Genomic DNA, 23,673 nt, shown 5'->3' on the forward strand with positions numbered 1-23,673 from the left:
TGTCAACTGAATCCTCACAGAAGAAGCACCCCAACTTGTGTGATCCAAGGATCGTAACTAATATAATTCAATTCCAAAGAAGGGAATGGTATCAGCGATTAAATTGTGAATACCCAATTTGCAGAGATTAGATAACCACATCCAAATGCAGGATCACACAGAGATTCAGCCTCCAGTTAATCCTCTCTCACGGGAGTCTAGGGATACACATAACCCTATTATCAGAGTATTGTAGAGCCAAGTATAGTCGATATGTAAGGTTAAAATGTAACTTCTTTTTGATTCCCTTTTGTTGTATCAGGGTTAAAAAAAGGAAGAAGAGGAGAGAATAGATGTGGATTCAGCCTACCAGTGAATCCCCTTTGAATATGGACTAGCGAGCTGAATCGCCTTGCTATCACGCAGAGTGCACTGGAGAGTGGGCTATAGAAGATGTAGGTAGGTTAAAATATAACACCCTATCATTTGATATCCTTTTTGACTCATTTTAGAGTTGTTCTAGCTTTTAACCTCTGTTTCATTTTTTGTGTTTTATTTATGTTTTTCTGTATGTGAAACCCAGGATGCATGAATCTACAAAGCCAGTAACCGAATTAATGGCTTCTTGTGGAGATGGCAGGGAGGTGGGGAGGAAGTGTGAAGCTAATAACGAGAAATGAAGGAAAATGCAATGTTCTAAAATTGATTGTGGCAATGATTGATATGATTGAACTATCCAATTGCATGCCATGTGGATTATGTCCCAATAAAATTTTTGAAAAAAATATAAAAAGAAATTCAGGATAGGGAAATCTATAGAGATGGTAACTGGATTTATAGTTACTTGGAGTTATGTCAAGGAATATTGCTTTAAAATAATAATAACGAGTATATAAATGTTCTAAAATTTACTTTGGTATGTTTTTAATATGTTTAAACTAATGAACGCATTATATGTGAGTTAATGTCAATAAAATGGTTAAAATTATTAAATACAAGTGAATAAATTTACAAATAAATAAACCAAAGAAAAGCTTTGTCATTTGTTGGGCTTCCAAGGGAATAAATCTCTGCAAATTTCTGATACACTATTATAATACAAATCTAAAGATTCCAAGAAGCTCACCTAAAATCTAGAAGACATGTTAATACAGCTTTCTTCCTTTTCAGGTAAAATAAACATTGACTAGAAAAAGGCAAGTTTGTGAAACCCTGAAAGAGTAAGTCCAATGATACACTCTTAAATAGTCTAAAACAAACACTAATTGAACTTGATAGGTACATTAATGCTGTGGGCCAATCTCATGCAGTGTTCATGCTTTGACACTTTTCTTAACATTCTCCTCTTCTCTAATACTCAGATTGAACGTAGATTTCTGCTTCTTATTCCACTCGTTACTTAACGGGAACACTGAGAGGCCATAGCAGATAGAGCAGTATGAGTTAATGAGAACAGCTTTAGCCAAAGAGGAGGTATTTCTCCAGGTACATCAAGTGCTTCACATATATTATGAAACCCCAGCTGAATCGACTTAATAATGTTGGGATTTACACAATTATTACAGAACCTTCATTATTCACCCCGTCTGCGCATGCCACAGCACAAATGAACATCTCAGTCTGGAGGTATTAACAATGCCATTTTCTCACCCATTCCCAGACCATCTGCTCCACACTGATCACTCACAGCGCTCACATTTAACAGTTACCCAACTGCAACTTAGCAGATTTGTGTACTTTTGAAAACAGCTGGTTTAATAACTGCTTCAGAGCTTTTGGATAAAGAAATTATTTTGTAGTGCTTTATAATAGTCTTTTTTTTATCGGTGCCTCTGAGGAAAGAGTATAACACTTGGCTCCATTTATGCTTCACAATCACTCGTAATATTTCTTGTCACATTTGGAAACATATTTTCACTATTTATAGCACAGTAGTGTAAGAGATCTCTATGCCCTCCGTGTTTTTGCTGTTTGTTTCTTTAAATATCTCGAGGACCGGCATGAAACCTTGGACTGACATAATTTAGAGCAGCACGGTGGTGTACGTTCGGATTGTCTCCGAGTTCACCTCAGTTGCCAGGTCGTAGGAAGGTGCTTCTTCTTCAGTGATGTTTCTTTTTTCCTCTCTATTAAAAATCATACCAGAAGGAAATAACTACTTCTTTCCATAAACCACGACTGTGCCTAAATATGCCTCTGTTGGGAGTTTCTTAGACAACTGGGGAAAGTGGTTGCTCTGTGAATGACTGGAAGTAGTCTAGAGAAGCTTCTATGTAGTGTTGTGTTTTAATTTCTTGGTCTCCATGAGACTTACATGTGCATATTTACTTTATGAAATTGTTTTGATATATACAATTTCATATTCATCAGTCTCTGCATTATATTTTAGTAAAATATCCTGAGAGAAAAAACAAGACCATTAAAAAAAAAAGTGGATTCCCTTAATACCCATCGACTAAGTTCTAAAGTCTTTATCATCACATGGATGTTCTTTATCCTTGACCTCTGCCTATGACACCAATCTGATAGTCTACTCCCATTTACGCCACACTGGGTATTTGGCAATAAAAAAGCTGCTTCTCGTTCCAATTTGTGTTTCCCATTCTATGGTTTTCCCCTGAATCTCTTCCTTTGCAATGATACACGAATACTTTCTTCAATCGAGCCGCCTCCCAAATCTGTGTCACGAAGTCAGGAAAGTTTTCCAACTCTTCTTGTGACATTTCTTGGCACTATCAATTTTCTCCTCAAATTGTGCTGGTTTATTATTGTTTTATGTTCTCGCTGGTTCATTCATATTGATGCTTCTTTATCATAAATTAAGGGCAGGTTCCAAATTTCAAAAATCAGATCCCCTTGAAAATCAGCAATAATAAAACATTTTAGGATTTCTAATCATATAAATATTTAATTTACATATTTCTAATGAATAAGTCTAATTCTGATATGGTTTTGAGGTTTCTTGATTTGGAAATTAGTGGGTAGTTGTACAACCATCTTTGATGGAGTTGTGTGAAAAGGAGGGGGAGATGATTACACAACTCAAATATACAACCAATGCCACCAACTAGTTCATGTAGAAACTGCTGAGCTGGCATATGATTTGCTGTGTGCATTAACTATAGCAATAACAAAATGAAATTGTATGGTTTTAAAGTTATGGCTTTCATTTTGTTTCGAATACGAGCAATGTGTTTATTTATTGCCCTGTAGCAAATTGTTCACGGCCTTAGTGACTTGGAATGACAAGCATTCATTAACTCTTAGATGTGTATGGGTCAGAAATTTGAGGACAGCTTAGGAGCATGGTCCTGGTTCGTTGACTACCATGACACTTTCCTCTGGACTTTGACAGAGCTTCTGGCTTCCAGAATGGCTTCCTCAGATAGCTATTGGCAAGGCACACAAGTCCTTGCCAAGTGGATATGAGGCTTCTGTTGAATGGCAATTGGATCTCTCATAGGATTACTCTTATACTCTAAACAAAATGGCAGCTGGTCTTTTCCAGTGCAAATGACGGAATAAGAATAAGGAGAGAAAAAGAGTGGGGAGAAAAGACAGAAACAGAAATCAGAAGAGAAGAAAGAAGTATATAAAGGAAATCACAATATACTTTGTTATTTCATCTAGAAGATTATACACTGGCACTTCTGCCACCTTCTGTTTGTTAGAAAGAAGAGCCATACAGTGTAAGATATGACAAAATAATAATAATTTATAAATTATCAAGGGTTCAAGAGTGAGAGGGGAGTGGGGAGGGAAGGGAAAAATAAAGAGCGGATACCAAGACCTCAAGCAGAAAGCAAATATTTTGAGAATAATGATGGCAACAAATGTGCTTGACACAATGGATGTATGTATGGATTGTGATAAGAGTTGTACAAGCCCTTAATAAAATGATTTAAAAAAAAGAAGAAAGTGGAGCCGTAGTGGAGTTGTTGGTAAGCACGGACTGCTAAACGCAAGGTCTGGAGACAATTGAGCACTCTGCTTTAGGAAAGGCTGCCATCTTCAGAAATGCTGCCTTGGGTACTTTTGCGTCTGAATCTACTCTCTGGAAGAGGTCTTTGGTATTGTTAGAAAAAAGACATTTAAAATGGGCCCACACAACAGAGGAAGAAAAGTCTGGTTTTTAGAGGGAAAAGCTATTAAAGATTTTGTGAGCACACCTCAACACTCCAAGGTGTGATAACTGTTTCGCAGTGCAAGTGCCCACAATGGTTTTCAATAAGCTTTGAATTCTTTAATTGAATCTTCAGCAGTTCTACTTTAGTCTGACACTAAGACGCAAAGTAAAGTTTCGCATATTTACAAGCAAAACTTATCTTTTCCCCAATAATAGAATGAAAACAAACAATTGCAGCCATTACATTTCTTCAGACTATTTCCCTCTCAGTGAACACAAACAAGAAAAAATTGTTTCATTTCCTTTCTTTCATACTAATCAAATTTAGCTTCTGTTTAAAATTAGAAAGGAAATGAATAGTTCATAGTATTAATGATTACAAAGATTATACTTTTATGTGATTATTTTTGCACTCTGAAAACATTTTGTGAAATGTATTGTTAGATGTCTAGCGTTAGTTTTGACTTATAGCAACTCTGTGTACAACAGAATAAAATACTACCTGGTCCTCACAATTATTGTTATATTTAATCCTATTGTTGCAGCCACTCTCAAACCACCTCTTCAAGCACCTTTGTTATTTTTGCTACCCTTCTACTTGACCAAATATGATGTTTTTTCCAGGCAATAGTCTTTCCTGACAACACGCCCAAAGTACATGGGACAAAGCTTCACCATCCTCGCTTCCAAGGAACCTGCTCCTGTCCTTCTTCCAACACAGATTTGTTTGGTCTGTTGGCAGTCCTTGGTACTTTCAATATTCTTTGCCAATATCATAATTCAAATGCCATCAATTATTTGGTCTTCCTTGGTCAATGTCCAATTTTCACAAGCATGTGAGGTGATTGAAAATACCATCATTTGGTTCAAATGGTCCTTAATCCTCAAGGTCACACCCTTGCTCTTCAATATGTTAAGGAAGACTACAGTAGATTTACACTTTGATCTCTTGACTGTTACTTCCGTGAGTATTATTGTGGATCAAGGAAAGATGACATTCATGACAACTTCAGACGTTTCTCTTTTTATCATGATTTTAACTATTGGTCCAGTTGGGAGGACTTTGGTTTTCTTCACATCGAGAGTTGTAATCCATATGGAAAGCTACACTCCTTGATCATCATCAGGAAGAACGTTAAGTCTAGCAGGTTGTTAGTGAGACTTCCTTCAATGTTGATGCCCATTTCATCATCATAACTTTTCATATTATTTCATATTATTTGCTCAGAGTGCAATTTGAATAAGTATAGTGAAAAGATATGACTCTGATTCATGCCTTCCATGGTCTATTTGATCAACTGTCTCTTTATTCATGGACATTTTGCATAAGTGCAGTAGAGTTCTGAAGTTCCCATTCTTCTCAGTGTTACCCAAAATTTGTTATGGTCTACAAAATTGAATCGTTTTGCTTGATCAACAAAATCCGAATTACATATCTATGGGGTTCTCTGCTTTCAGCCGAGCTCCATGTCACACCAGCAAGGATATTCCTTGATCAATAAATATCCTCTTCTGAACCAGTCTCAGTATCTGGTAGTATATCTGTAGATGAACTGTTGCAACCATTTTTGAACAATCATCAGTATAAATTTTACTTTCATGTATATTAAAGACAGAGTGATAATTTTTACATTGTATTGAGTCACCGTTCTTTGGAATGGGTACACATATGTATCTCATCCAGTCATTTGGCTAGGTAGCTCTCTTCCAAAACTCTAGGCATAGGTGAGTGAGTGCTTTCAGTGCTTCATCAGGTTTTGGAACATTTCACTTGGTGTTCCATCAGTTTCTGGAGCCCTGCTAATATCTTCAGTGCAGCTTGGACTTCTTCCTTTAGTAATATTGGTTTCTGATCGTATGCTACCTCTGGTTGAATGATGACAGTTCTTATTGGTACAGTGACTCTATATTACTACCATCTTCATTGGATGTGTCTTGCTTCTTTCAATAATTTGTCCATGGAGTCTTTTAATATTGCAACTAGAGCTTGAGATTGTTTTCTTCAGTCCTTTTAGTTTAAGGCATGATGAACTCTGCCTTTTGGGGTTTCATTCTTGGTTTTTGAACATTTATTTATAATATTTTACTTTCACTTCTGGAGCTTCCCTTTGAAACCTTCTATTTGACTACATCATTTCTTCCACTTGCTTTAGGTTCTCTACCAGGAGGAACCCTAGTGGTATAGTGGTTGCATGCTGTGTTGCCAACCTCAAGCTCAGCAGTTCAAATGCACCAGCCAATCCAAGGGAGAAAGATGAGTCTTTCTAATCCCTCAAAGAGTTACTGTCTCATAACACCACAGGGGCAGTTCCTAAAAGATCACTATGAGAATGGCAACGGATTTGATTGGGAATGGCAACGGATTTGATTCTTCCATTGAGAACAAGTTTCAGAGTCTCTTCTGACACTCACTTTAATTTTTTTTCTTTCCTGTCTTTTTGACCATTTGTTTTCTTTATGTATGTTGTTCTTGATGTCATTACACAGCAAATTGGGTTTTCTATCATTAGTGTTCCATCAGGCAAATCTGAAGATGTTCTCAAATCTTAGATAGTATACACTCAAGATTGTACTCTGGCACCTTTGGACTTATTTTAATATTCTTCAAGTTCAACCTGATCTTACAAATGAACAATTGAAGATCTGTGCTATTGTTAGAACCTGGCTTTGTTTGCCTTCTGATATTGAGCTTCTCTATCATTTCCTCCAACAAATATACCAATTTGATTGCTGTGTATTCAAACTGGAGAAGTCCACATGTATAGTCATCATTTGTGTTGTTGAAAAAAGTATTTGGGATGAAGGAGTTCTGGGTCTTGCTGAGATCTTCAGCTTCATGTCTATTAATAAGGCCATATTTTCTAACTCCTGTCCCTTTCTCTTTGTTTGCGGATTTTTCATTCAGATTGGCAATAAGTGTTACTGCGTTTTATTCACATACCTGATCATTGTCAGACAGAAAACATTGATAAAATTCTTCAATTTATTAACCACTAACTTTAGTGTTTGGTTATATGAACTCTAGGTGTATTAACTGGATTTCCTTTGTATGAATAGTTACTATCCTATCACAAACAGCATTGCCCTTCAAGACAAATCTTGAACATTTTGTTTTGACAATGAATGTGACTTTTTCTCTTGAATTTGTCATTCCGACATAGTAGGGAATATAAATGGCTAATCCTAGTCCATTTCAGTTTACTAATGACTGACGATTATGTGTTACATTTCATTTTTTGACAACATCCCAATTTTCCTGGACTCACACTTCACATTCCAAATTGAGATTATTAGTGGATGTTTGTAGCTGCTTCTTTTCATTTTGTGTTGTACCCCAGCAGCAAATGAAGGTCTCCATTCTTTATTCCACCCATGACATGGCTGACTCTACTCTGAGAGGGTGGTTCTTCCTCAATCATGTCCTGAGTACCTTCTGACTTGGAAGTTCATCTTCTGGCAATATCTTTGACAAGGTTCCACTGAGATGTTCAGTGTTTGACGATGTTCCTCTGGTATCCATAAGGTTTTCAGTGGCTAATTCCTTATAAGTGGATAGTTTATGCCTTCTTTGTAAACTCTTCTTAGTTTGAACCCTCTGCTGAAACCTCTTCCCCTTAGGTGACCAGCTGGTATTTGAATACCAGTTACAGAGATTCAAGAGTCGTAGCAATATATAAGCCACTACATTATGACAAACTAGCAGATAAATGGTGGCCCCAAAAGGAAGTGATCCTTCAATGTTCTGTTACTTTTAAGTGCACCTCTCAATGGAAGCAAACCTTACATTGCTTAAAACATTGCTGATATTCATATAACCCATTAGTGGAATTATCCCTGCAGTTTTTTATAATCTCAGCTACTAAACTTAAATTATAGCACATCTTCCCCTATACTACTGTCTAAACCAGTGGTTCTCAATCCGTGTGTTACAACCCCTTTAGGGGTTGAACGACCCTTTCACAGGGGTCGCCTGAATTACAGTTAGGAAGTAGCAATGAAAATAATTTTATGGTTGGGGTGTCACCACAACATGAGGAACTATATTAAAGGGTTGTGGCATTAGGAAGTTTGATAACCACTGGTAAACCATACTTCTTTATAGTTGTTTGAAAAGAAAAATATCCAGATGTATCACTAGTTAATAATGAAAATAGAGTTTAATCTCATTTGGAATGTCAAATATTTAGGTAATTTGCGATTATTCCTTGTAAACTTTTAATCATTTTGTAAAGGAAAGAAACCGAGGGCTTACTGTTTTTTGTTGTTGTTGTTTTTGCTTTAATGCATTATGATGCAATTAACAGATTGAGTCTCCATAAATTGCTGTCAAATGAATTACCCATGTAGATACAGCATCTTATATGCATGAGTAATTTACATTTTCCCACAAATGTTCATAGACATTACACAGTGGAAAATGATATGTCCCTTGCCTTATAGGAAAATGCCGTTGAAGAGTTGATTATTGGGCACTGGGATCTTGACATTGAGAATTGTTTTCTGTATTCTTTAAAATCAGCCACATGCTTAACAATGGACATGAAGTATGGACAACCCTTTTATTCTATATTTTGAAGGGTATAATGATCATGTAGGCAGACATGACTTTTAGAAGGTTGAAGTGCTAAGCTAGGTTCTTCAGAGAAGACAAACCGTTGACTCTTGCATCTGTGTATGTATAGAAAGCCTTTATATGAAGAAATGGCTCACTCATTCAGTGGTAGAAGTGGATAAAGTCAGTCTGGCTCAAGGTTATGGGTCATAGGTAAGGTGAAGGCTTCTCCTGGCTTCTGTAGCTGCAAGGACTGATGGGGAGGAAGCAGGGCAAGGTCGCTGGAAGACCACAAGCTGGAAGTTGTCAAGCTGTGTGAATCTGAGTTCAGATGCATGCTGGTGGCTCCTGGGGTCGTCGGGCAATATAACAGGAAGTAAAAAACCATGTGAAAATCCCAATACAGCTATAGAAATGTTTTATAAAAAAATTAAATATTTAGCTTTGCAAAACAATCCATTTGGGGAGGGGAGGGGGATCCCCCTGGTAGTATTATATAGTATATATAGTACATATTTTACCAAATTCCAAACTCACTGCCAGCGAGTCATTGCTGACTCATAAAGAACAGCTGTGGATTCTGAGACTGTAACTGTAGACAAAAGTGGTGGTTTTGATTTATCCAACCTGCAGATAGCAGCTCAACAGATAACCACTACACCACCAGGGCTATATTTTGATATAATTATATAACAAATGATAATATTTTATATTTATTTCCTCATTAATTGAATACAAAATCAAAATCTATCTTCTAGATACCTTAATAAACAAAAGCAGGGACATCTCTTTCCCATTAGATGAAAGACTGGGACCAGATTCACCTTTTCACCTGAAGCAAACACAGGAGCACAGCATAATGATCATATGCTAAACACTAGATATCAGAGGACCAGGGGCAGAGTCCTCTGACAGACAGTTAACAAATGGCAATGGTGGCTCCACACTTGTAAGACAAAGCAGCAGAGAGAAAGGGAGAGAACAGAGACACCATTGCTAACGCGCAACATAGTAGTGGTCAAGGCATGTATGCAAGAAGACTAACTGAAGCTATGCAAATGATCACAAATGAGCTCTGCCAGTCAAAGTTTCTGATATTCACATAGGAAGTAATTTAGCACCTGTTCCCATTAGTCAGACTAGACACAGGGTAAAGCAGATTATTAAAAAAGATCTTGCCTCAGTTACCCTTTGCCATATAGTTGATTCCAACTCATAATGACCCTATAGTATAGAGTAGTATTGTGCCATAGAATTTCGTGAGATATCCTCCCTCACAGAGGGTCTGGTGGGTTTGAACCACCATCCTTTCAGTTACCATCCAGGTCCTTTTAACCATTGTGCGATGAGGGCTGCCCCATTGCCCCAGCAACAAGTGATTAGACCTAGATTAAATGCTAATCTGGTACATTTTAACAAATTAATCATAAACAAAAGACCTAAAATGAACAAACTTTCTATAAGTAGCTTTATTTTGTCCCATGATAAAATTCCAGAATATTTATTGGAATATACAAATATTCAATCTCCATCAAGATAACATTTATATACTCAATATCTGAGGTGAAGGTGGACTGTTAGCATTGTGGGTTAGCTTTGGGCTGCCAACTGCAAGGTTGCTAGTTCAAACCCACCACTTGCTAAAACAAATGGAAGAAATGATGAAGTAAAAGATCTGAACAGAAATTTTCAAAGGGAAGCTTGAGAGACAAAGTTAATCTTGATAATGAAATTTGCAAAGAGCTGGAGAATGAAAACTAAAAGAGAACATACTGGACATTTCTCAAGCAAAAAGAACTAAAGAAAAATTGTAGCCACAAATATGAATAGTGCAACATTCTATAGACACAGTATAGTATAATGGAGAAAGCTTTTAAGCAGCAGTTCTCAACCTTTGGGTTGCGACTCCTTTGGGGGTCAAATGACCATTTCACAAGGGTCGCCTAAGACCATCAGAAAACACATATTTCTGATGGTCTTAGGAACTGAGATACCGCTCCACTATCCATCTCCAGGTGGGTCCACCCCCATGGTAGGTACCTGGTGTGAAGACTGCTACCCATGCTACACCATGCTTCAAGACAAAATTTCATTTATTTGTAATTAGGATAAATATTTCACAATATATAATTGCATATTCTTTTGTGATTAATCACTATGCTTTAATTATGTTCAATTTGTAACAATGAAAATACATCCTGCATATCAGATATTTACATTATGATTCATTAACAGGTGCAAAATCACAGCTATGAAGTAGCAATGAAAAAATTTTATGGTGGGGGTCACCACAACATGAGGAACTGTACTAAAGGGTCACGGCATTAGGAAGGTTAACCACTGCTTTCAAGGAAGATGGAAGGAAAACACAGGGTCACTTTACTAAAAAATGATTTGTTTAATAATTTGAGGAAGTAGCATATGATTAAGAACTGATGGGACAGAAGGAAGAACTCAAGGCTTCACTGGAGGCATAAGGAAAAATCAAGGCTCCAAGGATTGAACGGAATGTTAATTGATATGTTCCCACAAACTGATATAACATGGGATGCAGTCATTAGTTTATGCTAAGAAATTTGGAAGAAACTTTAGTGACTAGAAGACATCCATAGTTGTGCCTTTTCAATGGCAAGCATAAATTATTTTAAAATATCTTCAATATCAAATGCAAGTAAATTTTTGCTAAAGATCATTCAAAAATGATTCTAATAGTGCATCAATAGAGTTGGTAGAAACTCACACTGGATTCAGAAGAGAATTCAAAAGGAATGCCGTTTGCAAAAAGAATCTTGGCTGAAAGCAGAAGATACGAGATAGATGTCTATTTGAGTTTCAGACTATGAAATGACATTCAGCTAAGTGAATTAAGGTTATGCATAATAAACGTTGCATAACATTATGAAGAACAGGTCTTCCAAGCACTGGATGTTGCTCATGTGGAACCTGTACGTGCACCAGAAAACGGTTCCCACTGAGCAGAGAATACTGAATGGTTTAAGCGAGAGGAGCTGTGCAGTAAGCAGTGTGGTATCCTTCCACTATTCTTCTTCAAAGTTATGCTGAGAAAATAATCCAAGAAGCTGCACTATATGAAGAAGAACATTACATTGAGGTTGGGAGATTAACTCCAACCTTCTAATCATTAATAACTTTACAGATGACTATCTGGCTTGCTGGGATTGAAATGGACTTCAAGCATTCCTGATGATGATCAAACACAAATTCACTGCCATCAAGTCAATCCCAGCTCAGAGTGACCCTGTAGGACACAGTAGAACTTCCCCTGTGGGGTCCTGAGAATGTAAGACCGTTAGTAGAAAACTTTAACTTCCTCCCAAGGATTAGCTGGCAGTTTTGAACTGCCGACCTTTCAGTTAGCAGACCAATATGCAACTCACTATTCTAGCCTGAGTACATCCTTCAAAGTGGGATATACTTCAATATAAGGAAGACGCCCAAAACCCCTCACAACTGGACCAATGCATATGACAAATATAGGAAATATTGAAAAAGGGTTAAAAAGCAATGGTATCACTTTGAGGACTAAACAGGTCATGTTTAACAGCATCATATGCGTTCAATATGTGGGAAATAAACAACTGAAGAATTGATACATCTGAATCATTCGGTTGGCAAGAAATATTGAATATACCATATATTGCCAGAGGAATATATATATATATCCTCTGGAAGAAACATAGCTAGATTCCTTCTTAGACCCAAGGATGATGAGCCTTTGTCTCGTACATTTTGAACATTTTATCAGGAGAGACCAGTCCCTTGAAAAGAACATCTTGCTTTGTAAAGTAGAGAGCACAGAAGAGGAAGATCCTCAATGAAATGGACACGTGGCTACAGCAATGATGCAAATATACCAACAATCACGAGATACCAACAATCACAAGGACGCTACAGGACTGGAAGGTATTTTACTGCACTATGCCTAAGATTTCCTTGAATGGAAATTGACTTGAAGGCACCGAACGGCAGCCACAACCACAACAAATGATCTTTAGCAATACATTTCGAATTACTCTTTTATCCTCTCAAAAAAAATCCCACCAAACGCATGCCATCAAGTCAATTCCGGCTCATAGTGACCGTATAAGGCCAACTTGAACTTCCCCTGTGAGTTTCTGGAACTGTCACTCATTCTACTGGGAGTAGAAACCTCCTCGGTCTCCCCAGGAGTCACTGGTGGTTCAAGCCGCTGTCTTTTGGGGTAGCAACTCAGTGCAGAGGTCTGAATACAGCGGCTTAGACATTGGAGAGATGGAGAACTGCACAGAGGAAATACTTGCAGTCTGTACCCTGATAGGTGGCAGGCAGCCCTTCCCTTTTCTTTTGTTACTTGTGAGAGCTTGAATGTCTCCTAATTTATTTTTCCTCAGTGCCCTCATTTATAATTTGTAGTAATATTAATGCTTATGGTTTCAATATGAAAAGTAAATGAGCTAATAAAACAATTTCTTTTTGACACATAGAGATAACCCAATACATTATAGTTGATCTTGCTATTGTTTTTGTTATTCAACTCTTTCCCCCTCTTTTACATAAGCTCCAAATAACATCTTGAACTTTTATTTTCGTCACTATGAATAGCATATTTCCTCTATTTCACTTATAAAATCAAGGTTGTAATTTTTCTGGTGTTTGCTGCTAAGTTTTATGAGTATGTTCTGAATTACAAGTGCGTGAATAAGTCTTTATCTGTTCACTCTGCTTGCAATGGTAGTAAAAGGAGAAATGAAAGGAGAACGCATACAAGCAAATATTGGAGCTTTCCAGGAAGAACCTTTCTGATTGGACAAAAAGTTTGTAGCAGTGAGAGGAAATGCAGAACGGAAGTTCTCCAAGAATAGGACCACAGAATGGCTCTGAAACAAACGCACTAACATGGTCACTCTTCTCAGCTGCTCATCCAAGAGAAGCTCTTGTGTATAGAGCTTTAGGTGCTGGGCTGCTAATGGCAAGGTTAACAGTTCAAAACTACCTCCTGTGAAGATTTACAGTCTAGCAAACCCACAGATGCAGATCTACTCTACCCCATAGCGTCAGTATGCTATGAGTCAGAATTGACTTCAGGATTGTGATTTGACCTGTCAAATCACCAAGGCATCAATGTTAATATGTACACATATTGCATTTAATTTTATAATAATAGAATAAAAGCAAGAGATGTGCTATGCTGAATGAAATAAGCACTTCAAAATATCATGTAAAATTCTTACATCACCTCATTTATATTAAAAGGCAATGTAAATGTATAGAGATCAAAGTTTATAATAGTTACCAATGGGGGTGTGTGTAAATGGAGTAAACAGAGTTAATGATGATTTAAAATATCACAGTAATTAAGCTTAGAGCTGCACAGCCTATATTGTAACTACTGCAAGTAAGGTGTACATTTGTAAAAACTTTATTTACAAAAGTTTTGAGAGATATATTTGGGGAGAGGATGAGGAAAATAAAATAATAGCTACTGAGGCTGCTAATGTACAACCAAAAACCTCATGGGATTTTGCTCTTTTATATATATATAATATTTTACAGACCAGCCTAGTTTATTGGTCTAATAACATGTTTAACGCTTCTGTTCTACATCCTAATTGATGCATAGTTCCTGAGGTCTTTAAAGTGTTCACATAGTATCTAACAAAATAACTGATTTCTGCTTTGTGAAGCAAAGCATGAAGACTAGCAGGAGGATATTGACTGTGTAGCTAATTGCTTCCATGAACAAGTGCTTCTTTTGTCATAGACACTTGAAGAACTTAGCATTTTGATTTTTAGAGAACATTTGGAGCAAGATTCTTTAGAGGAATTCTGACCAAAAGAAGAAAAATGTAGAACATAATTTAAAATTCTCACAACCTCTGAACTCTCTAGATCTGACAGGTGGATAGACCCTTGAAACTATTACCCTTAGATAATCTTTAAAACTAAAAAAACAACAACAAAAAATCCATTGCAGTCTCCTAAAACCAAAAATAGGTTAGCCTTAGTGGTAAAAACAATCTACCTTGAGCATTATGTTCTTTGAAGAGTTCCCTCTGATAGTACCTTGTACTCTAGTAAAGAGTTATCAGCCCAGGAAACTCGCAGGGCAATTCTACCCTGTCTTACAGGTTTGCTGGGTTGGAATCACTGGAGAGCAGGGAGTTGTTGTTTCCATTAAGTGGTGAATGGTAGGTAGTAAGTTGATGAAAGCAGCAAGAAAGATTAGATACGAACCTTAAGTCTAAGTTCTTGAGGGTAAAATAACTTAGAAAGGGAGAGTGAGAGCATTTGCAGAACTCCAAGCACGTGAGCAATATGACTAAACAGCACATGTAGAAATTCGAATTGCTGTAGGTTTTGCTGTGAATATCTTCAATAACAACAACAAGATGAATATAATTTAGGGGGAAAGGAACATTTATAATTAGAAAAAAATTATTGGTAAGAGAATTTGAGACAATGCATTGTATTAAAGACAGTACTTGACTTTTCCTGGATTTTCCCTCAGGAAAATTATGAAGCTCCTTCAAAATTATTTTGCATATATGTTAACCGTGTTAATATTAATCCAGGTCACTAAAATTGACACATGCAGGTTTACATAGTATCTAGCATATTGCCTCACAGTTTCTGACTCTTTTCATGTCGTCTATAATGATGAGTGAATGCACAGATGAGGTTTATGTAAATTCCCTTTTTCCAATTTTACTTTTCTCCTTTTTATGCTCTAACTTATCCCATAAAGGGACATATTTTGTAATATCAGTGTATGTTTATAACTTAACTCCCTAGACCCATTAGTTAATATGAATGCATGCAGTAGATTAAGAGTGTTTTAATCAAACCCCATCATGTTGATTCTGAAGAACAGCAACCCTCCACAGGTTTGTGGAGACTAAGTCTTTATGGGAACAGACAACCTTACCTTTCTTCTGCAGAGAGACTTCTGGGTTGTAACCTTGCCCCTTTGGGTTAGCAGCCTAATGCCTCTCCCACAGCACCACCCAGGCTCCTTGGGTGCCGGGTTCTAGTCTTTGTAAGAAAACAAAGGCATAAGGTGGCACTTGAAAATAAGCTATGATTTTATTTTCCATCTTTGTGGTCATGAGAGGAAAAGACTAGACTCCAAAATAAAGAATTAAATAGAAGTTCACATATTAATACTTTGTTTTTTCTTATGATTATAATTTAAATAGTACTAATGACCATTTTTACAGCTCAAATATTGCCCACCACTTCTCTCTTTGAATGCCTGGTGACGAGCCAGGAGTGTGGCTACAAAGGGTCAAGTATTTATGTTTCCTTATCTTTCTCAAATGTGATAGTAGCATGAAAATCTTTAATTCAGTGAAAATATTTCTCCCTTACAACCACGGGCTTATGAAAAGAATATACTGCATACTTATAAAGCAAATTATTCTTGAAAGTCCAGGTGAACACATCACACATGAAAAATAGAATATGAATGTTTTTAAAGTAGAAGTTCATGTCTTAAATGTGGTATGCTCAGAGTGTTGCTGTGGTTTTAATACTATTCTTTGTCTATTTTTCTCTGTCCTTTGTAGCCCACCTTTGAAATACATGGTTAGTTTGTATGCATACAGAAACATTAGTATTCAGCATCATTCAGCAAAATTCAATCAGTTAAATAGACAAAACCCTGTATTTATGTGACCCCTGAGTGATGATTCACTGAGGTTTTTAAAGACATCTTCTCTCACACAGCCATCAATCAAAGTGACAGGGTTCTTTAGATTAACTCTGGATTCCCTAACACAAATTAATTAATCTGTCCACTACTTCCTATCTCAGTGTTTCAATCAGGCAACAAATAAAGCCAATCAAGATTTCAATTCTTTGCTGATTAGCCAATAAACTGTGACGGTGGTTCTGTGACAGAACTTCTGGAACTCTCATAGAAACTCATTTATAGGTGGAAACAACACTGTGATCCGTTCCTAAGCCACAAATAAGAAGTGCATTGTGCTTTCTTTCCAGCCACCTTTCCCGAGCAACAGAGCCTTCCAGGTAATAATAAAACTGTTAAGCAACCAGTTAGATGGGCAATCCTTGACTTCACAATAATGCATTTTAGGAGATGCTATTATTTTATTTACATCTAATTGTGTAAATACCTTGGGATTTTAAAGTGTGAAACATTGCTTTTGTTCAAATGAAAGGCTGCATTCTAAAGGTGCCATTTTGGGTCCAAGAATTCTTCAGGAGAAGAACTCTTCATATGAAAAGAGCCTTCCTCCGGCTTTATTTATATCCCGAAACCAATGCACTTATCGGGTTTCCTCAGATGAATTTAATGCATGTGCTATCTCCAACTCCTACTAGAGGAAAGAATGGGATCCACAAAGGTACACAAAAGATTACGTAACTGACTATTGCTGTACTCAGAAGGATGGTGGTTTGAACCCCTGGGGAGGAAACCCACTGGGGCAGGGCTACCCTGCCCTCTAGGGCCCTAAGAGTCTGAAACAACACGTTGCCAGTGATGCTTATTTTATTTACTTATTGTAGAGATGCTTAAATGACAGGCCTGGCAATTTGCACCTGAAAGAGAGAAAACACAGCCTTCGGGAGTTGCCATGAGTTAGCATTCTCCACGGATCACTGCTAAGAACAAGGAGAAGTAAGCTTGTCTCTGTGGGTGGCTTCAGAGGTGAAGTATTGAGCTGCTATTCAGACTGGGGGGTTAGAGTTCAGCCCAAGCACCTCGGATGAAAGGGCTGGTGATCTGCTTTCAATTAGGGCCCACCATGAGCACTTTGGAATTCATTTGCATTCTGACACAGGACCACCAAGAACCTGAATCAGCTCAATGGCAACTAATTTGCCGTTTCTGGAGTGGGTGCGATGAGCAGAAAGAATATGAAAGGACTCAAAATCTATGGTGGGTTCAGATTCTGTCAAGTTCACGGCATGTGCTTGATCAAATCACTCAATTTGTACAAGGCTTTATTTTGTCCTACGTAAAATTAAATGTATGAACCAAATGACCTTTGAAATGAATAATACAGCAGGAATAATAGGGTTTTCCTCGCAAAGTTCATTGCTAACATGTTTCCTCTTTTTTTTTTTTAAACACTATCTTTGGAAACTACTCTTCATCAGCTCCTAGCTGGTTTTTCCTGGCGGACTGACCTCAGTGTTCTGGTCTACTCCCCTCCAGGCACCCGCGTCCTACATCACTCATAAAGTTCTCACTTGGTACCAAACATCATCCGTACTTCCATTTCGTTGGTTTTAGTTGAGGTAAAAATGAAATTCCTTGACTTTAGAAAGCGTTCCCTGCAATGCACAGTGCTCCATTTGGTGCGGATCCTCATTCCCTCACTGCTCGCACCTCTCACTTTCACTGCCTTGCAAATTCTCATCTGTTTGGGTCACTTAGCAACGCCTGGAAACCTAACTATTTGCTACTCTAAAGTGTGTGTTCACAATTCCTATGATGATGAATTGGTTCCTTCTCCAGGATCTTCAAATCTTTAACAACTGACTCTAAGCCACCATAATTCATTGAGAAAATACAAGCCATAAATCTGAAATCCCCTTATCTTTCAACCATCAAAACTACTTTTCCTCTTGCAAAAGTACTGAGCTTCCCTTTCGGGACAAGGAAAGGAAATTCCTACTCCACCAAACGTTCCTGCTTTCATACGCCCCTGCTGATTGTACTTTTCTTCTTCTCTGCAGTCCTTCATTTGTTCCATGATTTCCCTCATTTCCTGCATCATCATTGACTTTTTTTCCTTTCTTCCTTATTTTCTAATTAAAAGATCAATTTATATGGAGTTTTATAACTCATAATATCCATATATCAATTGTATCAAGAATCTTTGTACCTATGTTGCCACCATTCTTTTCTAGACATTTACTTTCTATTGAGCCCTTGGTATCCTCTTTTTTCCCTCCCTCCTGCCCCCACCCTCATGAACCCTTGATAAATTATAAATTATTATTTTTTTCATATCTCACACTGTCTGCTCTCTCCCTTCCCCCATGGGTTTCTGTGGTTCATCCCCCTGGAGGGGTGTGTCTGAATGTTTATGTGTCCATCATTGTGATTGGTTTCCCCTTCCTACCATCCTCTCCCCACCTTCCTCCTACCCTTCTGGTATCACTACTCCCATTTTTGTTCCTAAATTCCATGTGTCATGAGCTCTTATCTCTTATCTGTACCTGTCTGTGCACATGCTCTGGTTTAGCCCGCAGTGAAAGGCAAGATTTGGGTCATGATAGTGGGGGGTGAAGAAGCCTAAAGGAACCAGAGGAATATTGTGTGTTTCACCAGTGCTTTACTGCACCCTGGTTGACTCATCTCTTCCATGTGACCCTTCTGTGAGAGGATGTCCCTTTGTCTACATATGGATTTGCAGTCTCTACTCCGAACCCTCTGATTCTCAATAATATTGGTTTTTGTCTGTCTGTCTGTTTGTTTGTTTGTTTGGGGTCTTTTAATCCCGACGACACCTCATGATCCCAAAGGCTGGTGTGCTTCTTCCATGTGGGCCTTGTTGCTTCTGAGCTAGATGGCTGCTTGTTTAACTTCAAGCCTTGAAGACCCCAGACACTATATCTTTTGATAGCCAGACACCATCAACTTTCTTCACCACCCTTGCTTATGCACTCGCTTTGTCTTCAGCAATTGTGACAAGAGGGTGAGCATCACAGAATGCCAGGTTGTTAGAACAAAGTGTTCTTGCATTGACGGAGGGTATGAGCAGAGGTCCAAAGCCCAACCACTACTTCAGTGTATTGCCATATAAATATAGGTACCTAGGCCTCTATTTTCATGAATTGATGTATTTACATGTGTACATTCCTATTATTATACACCTATCCATAGTTGCTTCTTAGATCGTTTCTCTGTTTCCTTTTACCTTCCTACTCACCCTATTTCTGCCTCTTCGTAATTCCTCTCAGCTAAATTGATGTTGCTCCAATACCCCCAGGAACTCTATATACACTTTGTTGTTGATTTTAATTCCCCAGTTGTTCCCCTGTCTAAGGTATTGTTTTCTCACTCTTAATTTGTTCCATTTATATCTAGAAATGTTCTATTATTTTATCTGAAAATAAATGTATTTAAAATTGAAAATAATTTTTTTTTAGTTTCCTATGTAATTTTTGTTCCTGGTTGTAACCACATTCAAGAAGCTAGACTATATAGAGAACTTGGCCACAGGAGTGGTCTGTGGAGGTGACACAACCTTCCTTGCTGAAAGTGAAGAGGATTACAGTCACCTATAGGTGAAAACCAAAGACAACAGCCTTCAGTGTGGGTCACACCTCAACATAAAAAAATCCTCCTAACTGGTCTATGAGTAACATCTTGATAAGTAGATACAAGACTTGTCAAGGACATTGTTTTACTTGCATCCACAATCAATGCCCATGGAAGCAGAAATCAAGAAATCAAACAATATTGTAATAGGCAAATCTGCTGTAAAAGCAAAGCTGGCATCTTGAAGGCTAAGGTGCAAGCTGTCTCATCAGAATACTTTCAATCTCTCCATCTGCATGTGAAAGCTGGACAGTGAGGAAGGAAGATGGGTTGTCAGCAGCCAAGGAAGACTTGTAATAAGATGAAGTGACACAGTGCCTACCATGGGCAAAGGTTGTGAAGATGCCCAGCACCTGGTTGTTCTGTTCTAAGTCAGAAATGGCTCCATCACGTCTAACAACAACGTAACATACTATTTCCTCACTTTTCATAATTTGTCAATCTATTCTAGTTTTTAAAATTTTATTTCTATTACCCCTCTTCTATTACCTTTATCTAAAGCATCTAATATCCCATGCTCCCCAAATCGAAATGTTGCTTTTGGGTTTCTATCTCATTCAGCTTATAAGCAGCTCTCAGGCATTTATATCCAGCTTTTTATTTGTAGCAACCAAAAGTTGTATTATTTTATTATCATTATTTTTATTTAAATCATTTTATTGGGGGCTCATACAACTCTTATTGTAATCCATACATTCATCCATTGCGTCAAGCACATTTGTACCTTTGTTGTCCACTTGGGCTCTTGGAATCAGCTCCTCATTTTTCCCTCCCCTTTGCTCCCTCCCTCTTGAACCATCGTCATTTGTTTCCAAATAGTGAAATTACCTGATTGTCTCTAGTGTCTGGATATGAAGAACTACACTAACAGTCTTCAGTCATTTGCAGAGCATGACAGTGCACCACAGTCTGAATATTTGTGCCAAATGCAGTTTCTTGAGAAGAAAATTTCTATTCCTTATTTCAGGAATTCTTTTGATTTCTTTTACCTTTGCACTAACCGGAAGAAAAAAATTTTCATGTTTGTATTTTATTATGCTTTTTTTTTTTTTAGTTTATCTCCCCAAATAGAGAGCATATCCCACTGAAGGCCGAACTCTTTTTCATGATTTGTATTAATTTACCATATTTATAGCAGTTATTGTGATTTTAGAAAAAATATAATGTTAATTGTTAAGGTAGAAAGGTATTAAGAAAGCTTGTAAAGAAAAATTATTCCTTCCATTTAACAGGCATTTATTGGAATATAGTATATGCCCAATGCTGGATTCAAAGTTGAGGATTTCTTGAGACCTTACTTACACATTGGGCTGCCAACCAAATGATTGGTGGTTCAATTCCACAAGCTCCTCAGCAGGAGAGAAGTGAAATTATCTGCTTTTATAAAGAATTACAGATTTGGAAAACCAATGGTGCATTTCCACTCTACCCTACAGGATCACAATGAGTCTGAATTGGCTCAAGGGCAATGGTAGGTGGGACTTACTTTACTAGAGCCTGATTTGAGAATAGCATAGCTATTAGACAATATGTGGTGCGTGTGTGTGTGTGTGTGAAAGTAGACTACATGTCCCTCTTCCATTTTTTGGCTATACTTTATTAGGTGCACAGAAAATTAAACCATCCTCAGAATAATAGCAGAAGAGAGATGAGATCACAAAAGAAGACGTTTCCTACTGAACATAATAAAAGACAATCAAGCTGGGATTTAAAAAAAATACTTTTGTTGTGTTTAAAACTCAGCAAAAACTATTGAATTTAATGAGATAACTAAGATACAAAAGCAATGGAAAAATGTAATGGTAAATTTTAGAAGCACCAGAAAATAAGATTACACTTCTAGTGAGATATACATGAATACATGTATTTTCTTCAGAATATAACTTCTCAGGATTTTAAATATGCTATGTGACTTTGAAAACAAAAATTAAATTGTGAATTACATCTACTCTTACAATTACATTTTACAAAGCATGTGTCACATTATAAAACTGCCCCATTTAAATCATTTTAAAATAAAATTAATATAATTAGTCATGCCAGAATTTTCTAGACATTGAAAATTATATCAATGGTGAAACATATGCCATTTAATAAGATTTATGTTAAAAAAAGTGTGTGTAAAACAGTGTTTTCTCTAGTTGAATATGTTATTGTACATCGATACATCATTCCTCCAGTTTTTTGCTATATTTTATATTTTGCTATATTAAAATTTAAGTTAATTTTTACTTGATTTATTTTAGTTCAAAGTTTACTTCAACCTATCTGCCAATCAACCATGAAACTTATTTAACAGAAATAGAACACTCTGAACAAAATAATAATTTAGATAGAAGTTTATTGATTAATATGTTTATGTTTATTTCTTTATTTTTGTATTTTATAAGAACTAAAAAGATAAATTATAACTTAGAAATATTACATAGGGTATCATAAGGAGATAAATCATGTATTTTCCAGAAATTCAAAACCATCTCTGAATACTCAGAAGACATAGGCTTTTGACAATTTTCCCAGAAAGTGTCAGTCACAGAAATCAGATCTGTTTGAAAATTACTTTGTACCAGTCATTCAGTTTTGTGTGATTGTAAGATTATATACTAGCAAACCCCAATGCATTTGGTTCAGTTTGATTACCTGCCTTGAGGAGAGCAGCAGTTTAATGTGAGCAGTAATTAACTAGCAGATAAAGGATAATGGATGTCCTCAAACCACTAAAGAGCTGTGGGTTTTTCATCCGCCAAAAATGAAATTTTATTCCATTTGTAAGAGCCAAAAAGAAATGCAAACCATTAAGAATTGCTATGCTACTTTATTAAATACCAAACTTATGATTACCTACTAGAAAAAAACAAACACTGTTTCCCACATAGTAACCAGAAGTTTGATTTCTTCCTATTTCCCTCCGAGATCTTACAGATATCATATTGTTAATAAATTAATCTCCTTATATATAATTATGTACCAGTTACTTACAGTTCTGAGTTGAAGATTAGACCAAACATAATCCAGAGGAAGGCAAGAACATTGGAGCATACAGGACTAAGTACATACATTTCTGTGATCAATATAAGGCAAGAGTAACAAATAAGCTAATAGAAGAGCATAAATTTTTAAAAGATAATGGAGAAATACACTTATCAAATATTTACTTAGGAGTATATAACTTATTTGAGCTCTCATAGCTAAACTTTTGATTGATATACAAATTAATATTGCTATGCAAATGAAACATTTGTTTAATCTATTAAACAGATTCCTCAGGGTTGTTATCTGCTCCTTTTTAAGCAGCCTTTGTGGGATATCACTTCTGGGTCGAGATCCTGCATCTAGGCCATCAGCCTCCTTCCTAGTGACTGCTAACCCCACAAGCCATAAACGGACTCCCAACCTTGGATTCATTCCTTATTAAATTCACAGCCTGTGGTCTTCCTGCTTTGCCTTCCTGTTTTCTGGATCATCAACCTCACCCACCCAAATCTATACAAGTCAGAAGAAACCCTTGGTTAACAATGGACCCAGAGACTTCTACTGGAGTGGACTTAATGGCTTCTACACCGTGTCAGCATTTCTTCCTATGTACATACATACCTAAGCATGACTAGTTTTGCTTTCTTAGAGAACCTAGTCTAACACAACATCTAAAAATCTGTTTTGTATGAAATTAAATAAAAGGTACAGCTAAAAGGTTCTAGTTTATACATTAATGAGTTTATT

This window comes from Echinops telfairi, unplaced genomic scaffold (assembly GCF_000313985.2).
Source record: "Echinops telfairi isolate 266 unplaced genomic scaffold, ASM31398v2 ScPeMD7_23;HRSCAF=83, whole genome shotgun sequence".
NCBI lineage: Eukaryota > Metazoa > Chordata > Mammalia > Afrosoricida > Tenrecidae > Echinops > Echinops telfairi.